The 6,493-nt window shown below is 35.9% G+C and overlaps 1 pseudogene; it reads right to left on the reverse strand.

Annotated features, from left to right (window-relative positions):
- Window positions 1-2,894: 2,894 nt before the first annotated feature.
- On the reverse strand, window positions 2,895-5,244 carry LOC142633695 (zinc finger BED domain-containing protein RICESLEEPER 2-like; annotated as a pseudogene).
- Between the last annotated feature and the right edge of the window lie 1,249 nt (window positions 5,245-6,493).

The raw sequence follows: 6,493 nt of genomic DNA on the forward strand, positions 1-6,493 counted from the left end.
TATAGCTGAAAGGAAAATGGAAGCAGTTTGCTTGTCTAAATTAGGTAGCCTGCCACCTTCCTATCAAAGACTTGTAAAATAAAGTGATGGTAAAAACACAATTAAAAATTGATGACAGAACATGTTGCAAGTTTTTCCATATCATGCAATATTTTGTACAATACTAAATGAAGATCTCTATTCTAATAAGACTGTTTTATTAAGTCGCATGTGCTACCCAGCTTCTAGGACTTTTTCTAAGTGTTCTACAACAAATATGAGAATAACTCCTGCATTATCATAAATACAATATATTTGTTCCTAAGCCAAACATAGAAGAGCTTCTATTTATACCAAGGACTCTTCTTGAACTAATACTAATGGTTTGTCCAAATAGACCTAGTCTCTCTGTAAAGTAGTAAGAAATTGAAAGTATTAGTATATAAGCCTCCCATGTATCTTTAATTTATCTATAGTTCAGTCAATTTCTCTAAAAGAAAGTGCAACTTTTAGGTAATCAGCACCTAAAGTTTTTGCGTGTTTCTCTTGCATGTAATCGGGTTCTAATCAAGTTGATGACTGGTGCAGGTCATTACATGTATATTGAAAGTGTTTCCAAAGGATACTGAAGCTCCTCCTGGAGGGGTAGATGACATGACAAAGCTTTCCTATTTGCAAGAACCTGGATTTCTTCAAAACTTGACCACTAGATATGAACTTAATGTGACCTTTGGGAATGTGACTCGAAAGTTAAGGGAGAAGAAGAATCTGCTTAGGCTGGCCGAAGTTGATGCATTGAGAAGAGGTACCATTGCTCGGGTCTTGAGGCTGAAAAAAGACATCTCCAAACTCCTAGTGAGGGAGGAGCAAATGTGGAAGCAACGGTCTCGCTCCCTATGGCTGCAAGAGGGGGATAGCAATACGAGATACTTCCATAGTTGTGCCTCTCATAGGTTTAGGAGAAATCGGATTGATAGCTTGGAAGATGAAAATGGGGAGTTGTGTAGTAATGAGGAGGGCATATCTAGTATTTCGGTAGATTACTATCAACAACTCTTTGCATCGTCCAACCCGGATGGTTTTGAGGCTATTATTGAAAAAAATCTTTGCTCAATTAGTGATGAGATGAATAAGGAACTAGTGGCTGATTTCACAAGGGAAGAAGTAGTACTGGCCTTGAACCAAATGGAACCTTTGAAAGCGCCGGGACCGGATGGGCTACCACCTTTGTTCTTTCAACACTATTGGCGGGAGGTAGGAGATGATGTGTCAAGGGCGGTGTTGCATTGTCTATCTACGGGTGTTATCCCCCCCTCCATCAATCGGACGTTCATCACCCTTATCCCAAAGGTAAAAAGTCCCTCAAAAGTTTCTGAATTCCGCATTATCTCTTTATGTAACATTATCTACAAGCTTGTGTCAAAGGTTGTCGCAAACAGGATGAAGGGTTTCCTCCCTCTTATTATTTCGGACTCCCAGAGCGCATTCCAATCTGACAAGGCAATTTCGGATAACATCCTTGTAGCTTTTGAGAGCCTCCATCACATGAAAAACCAAAAGTCGAAGAAGGGGGGGTTTATGACCTTTAAACTTAACATGAGTAAGGCGTACGATAGAGTGGAATGACGGTTCTTGGAATTAACTATGAGGAAAATGGGTTTTTGTAAGAGGTGAGTGGATTTAGTTATGTCTTGTGTTTGTTCAGCCTCCTACCAAGTATTGGTGAATGGTAGGGCTGTCCACGGGTCGGGCCGGGTCGGTTTTAGGCCCAAATCGAACTCGACCCGACTGGTTCGGGTTACTAAATTATAGACCCGTATTCGACCGAATATTTGGGTCGGATTTGACGTTTCGGATAATCGGTTGTACGGGTTGGAGTTGTTGGATTGACGGGTCTGGGCCTCAGATTGGGCCGGAATTTATTACATTATTAAAATTTCAATTATTTCATTTTTTTGGGCCTTCTTAACCCAAATTACTTGGTTTGGCAACTGAAATCCGCCATATATTTCGAATTGGGCCTATTTTTATTAAACTTATTTTAAAATAGGGCTTCAATTAGGACATATCTAAAAGGCCCAAAAAATGCCTATTCTTTTCATCACTGTGATCAACACAACACACCAAAATGCTTTTTTTTTTAATCACCTGTGATCTGAAACATGTAGCACCTATCAATCCACATACATAACCTTTCCCACATTAACCACAAAAATTAATATAAGCACCAAGGCAGTAAGCTAGTCTATAAATCCACATACATATCCTTTCCCACATTAACCACAAAAATTAATATAAGCACCAAGGCAGTAAGCTAGTCTATCAATCCACATACATATCCTTTCCCACATTAACCACAAAAATTAATATAAGCACCAAGGCAGTAAGCTAGTAGCTCAATACCTATAAAACCTGTCAGCCATAACAAATAATATTTCTAGCAACAAATAAACTCCAATATTACCATAGAAGCAGTTACTGCAAGTTTTTGGGCAGTAACCCATTTAGGTAGAAAGCTTGGTAACCCATAATTACTTACAACAATCAAATACCATAGGTATTTCCAAAAAATAACTTTTCCAAAGCATTGAATGACTACTCTAAAATTTATAAGTCTATAAGTAATAGAAGAGAAAACCTATGAACTAAGATTTCTTTTCTATAAGCATGGACTGTTGAGTATCGTTACAAGTTAGAAAAACGACGTGTCCAAAAAAGCTTCCAAAATATTCCCAAAAAGCAGACTTCTTTACAAAATAAATTACCATCCTCCTACAATAGACAGAACAAACAATAAATTAGTACCATAGACAGAACAAACAATAAATTAGTACCAAATACAAAACGACTAGCTAGTAAGGAAACCAAGTTTATAATAGTAGCAGGCTAAAGGCAGAATCATACCAAGTTAGCGATTAATCATCAATGCTAATTAAGGGTCGTTTGCCGGAAGTGAAACTCTTGCTTGAGTTGGAATTTGCTGTTGGTTGTTCATTTAAAACTAGAAAAGAATAGGAAATAAACACAATAAATTAAATTTGGCTTGAATACACAAGACATTCAATAAGATTAATAGACTAAATTTTAGAATTTAAACATATTACCTAAGTCAAGTAACTCCTCCTCCAATGCCTCTACATCATCCTTTGATTGGCGATGAGAAATTGGAACTATGGCTTGAAGCCAATTTTGTGAACATACAAGGTTTTGAACCATGAGAGGAGATAGTGAACTTCGAAATGGATTGACAATTCGACCACCAGTGCTGAATGCAGACTCAGATGCAACAGTGGAAACTGGCATAGCCAGCACATCCTTAGCAACTTTAGACAACACTTGGTACCTACTACAATTGTCCCTCCACCACTCCAATATCTCAAAATTCACATCCTTTCTCCCATCACAATTTTCAGCCAAATACTTCTCAAGTTCATTACTACAACCTACAGATTGCTCAACTTCCAAAAAATGTTCATATCGCAAGTGAACCATCACATATGGATCACTACCATCACTTTCTAATTCTGACCTCTCACTCTCACTTTGTTCTTGCAAATTTGGTGAATGAATAGAAGAGTAAAAATTATACAACTTGTACAAAAGATCTTTCACCTTATCAACCATCACTTTCGCAACTAAATTCCCATAAATTTCAGAAAAAGAAAATTTCAAAAATCTCAATTTTTTTCGTGGATCAAGAACCACAGCCACATACAAAAGAGGATTAATTTTCTCCCCTTCCCCCCAATACTTCTCAAATTTAGTTTGCATGTTTGTGGCTGTGTTTTTCAAGAGAGTGTTTTGGGATTTAACTAAATTGGAAATACTTTCCTGAATAACAAAGATCTCATCATAAAAGGCATTTGAAATAACGTACAAAGAACTAGAGAATTTCTTCATTGCATACTAAAAAAGCCTTACGAAAGTCACAAATGACCTACAATTTTGGAAATTAGCCATACACGAAGATCCCAAACCACCACTATCTTCCTTAGTCCTAAAGTACGGAGAATAACCATCATCTTCAAAATCCATTCGAAGGAACACTTTCTCAAACTTTTCAGCAGTTTCTAACATGATATAGGTCGAGTTCTACCTAGTAGGTACATCTAAACTAAGAAGACTCTTGGACTCCATACCTAACCTCTCCATAAAACTCTTAAAAGTTTGACTTCTATTGGGTGAGGACTTCACATACCTCACAGCTTCACGTACCTTAGCAACAGATACATCAATCTCTTTCAAACCTTCCCCCACAATGAGATTTAGGATATGAGCACAACACCTCATGTGCATGTACTTATTTCCCAAAACTGTCCCCTTCCAATCTTTAGTCACCCTTTGCAAAAATTTAATTGTTGTTAAATTTGAGCTAGCATTATCTACTGTCAAGGTAAATATCCCATCAATACCCCACTCACGCAATGACATCTCAATTTTTCTACCTATAGTCTCCCCCTTGTGGTCTTCAACTAGACAAAAGTTTAAAATTCTCTTATGTAATTTCCAAGCATCATCAATGAAGTGACATGTGAGACACATATAATTTAAATTTTGAACAGAAGTCCATGTGTCCGTAGTAAGACACACCCTACAACCCTTCAAAGATTTCCTTAGCTTATCTCTCTCACTATTATAAATGCCAATCACATCTCTAGCCACAGTTTGGCGAGATGGGATATCCTTTAATCTAAGCTTAGGTTGTAAGGTAGTTACATACTTTTTAAACCCATATCCCTCAACATACCTAAAAGGCAATTCATCAATTATAATCATTTCGGCCAATGCCTTTCTAGAAGCCTCAACAGAAAAGGTTGTTGACACAAGGTTGAATCCATCATCTCCATCCTTTTTGGGTTCAAAAGCTAATGTTTTCTGCCCTTTAACTAGATCATCTCTATTAGGGTTCTTAGGACATATTACCACATGAGCTAACAAATTACTAGTACCACAACTCTTACTATCAACATTATACGATTTTTGGCAAAAATTACAAACAACCTTAATTTTACTAGAATCACCCTCGCCTATCTTTACTTTTTCAAAATAAGTCCAAGCAAGTGGCTTTTTCCTACCACTACAAGTACCACTAACAGGAGCTGTCATACTCACTTGGCATGGTGGAACAGGGGGCAACTCAGCAGCTGCAGCTACAGCTGCTTCAGCTTGGGTAGCAGCAGAATCTTCAACTTGGGTGGGAATAGCACCAACATCTTCTGTAGTAGCTGGTGTTTGGAGAGAGGGCTCATTCGCTAAGGTTTCCATGACCTAAAAAAACAAAGATACACATAAGCAAACTAGAGTAACAAGTATAATTCATAGCTTTAATAGTAATAAACTAATAATAATAAATGATAACCACACAAACCAAAATTAGGAACAGCCACATTATAACAATCTTCTCATATAATCAACTTCCTGGTGTTAAATGTGTTAAAAAAAAAATCACAATTCTTTAAGGTTTGAGGAATCATACACAGACAGTCCTTAAAAATCATTGAGCAAAAGAAACATTTATGTCATGTAAAACTGAGCAGTGAGCACCTTTACATGCATTAATTGGCATGAAGCATACCTTATTTTTATCAAAGAATATAGCAATATACTATACATGTTATGGGTTGCAATTTGAAAAGAAAAAAAAGAGTATTGGCTGGTATAAAGTATATACAGCCGAGCAAGGCATGGGCAAGATAAGAACTCAAAGTGCACATGTCCCAAAGTCAAATAAACTATTAATTATGTATTGGCCAAACCTTGTTAGCAGTTAGCTAGGTGATTTGTGTTTGCTTTAACAACCACCTTTTCTTTTAGTTTTTCAATTTGTTTGCTTGTATATATATTCTGTACAGTTTTTTTAAACCTTATTATTTTAAGTTATAATTAAACAAATAAACAATCTTTTAGCAAATAAACAAATAGACTTTTAGCAAAAAGTTATTACGTAAAAACACACAAAGGTAATTATAGGACTATATGTATGTGCTTAATTTGTTTATCACCAGCATACGTAATTGTTTAAACTACCAAAAAGTTGTTTTAATATTTTAATGAATGATTGTCATTAGGATATAAGCAGGAATCATATCCAAGATTTGCATTTATCTTGTAGAACTTTCCTTTTCCAACTCTCTAACAAAATGACAAAAGGTTTTTATTTTTTTGAAACGAAAGATGACAAAAGGTTGATATAGTTGCACAGTGTTATATAAAAGATATAGTTTTCCTTAGTTTTGCCAAACACATTGTCCAGCAATTGTTCTCCAAACTGGCAATAGGGTTCAAATCAAACATATTTGCATCATGAAAAATGGCAATATGGTTATTAAAATGTACATTTATAAGTAGGTAGTGGGGGAAGGAAAGGTGTGGTTTGAATTACATAAATGTGACACTAATAAGAATGTCATCACTATTAGGCTATTACTTGAACCATTTATACGTTAGTATATTCTTAAAAAGACTAATCATATATTGAGCTTTCATAATCCTTGGAAATAAGAAATGAAAATGA

Source organism: Castanea sativa, chromosome 5, assembly GCF_040712315.1.
Source record: "Castanea sativa cultivar Marrone di Chiusa Pesio chromosome 5, ASM4071231v1".
In the NCBI taxonomy this organism is placed as follows: domain Eukaryota; kingdom Viridiplantae; phylum Streptophyta; class Magnoliopsida; order Fagales; family Fagaceae; genus Castanea; species Castanea sativa.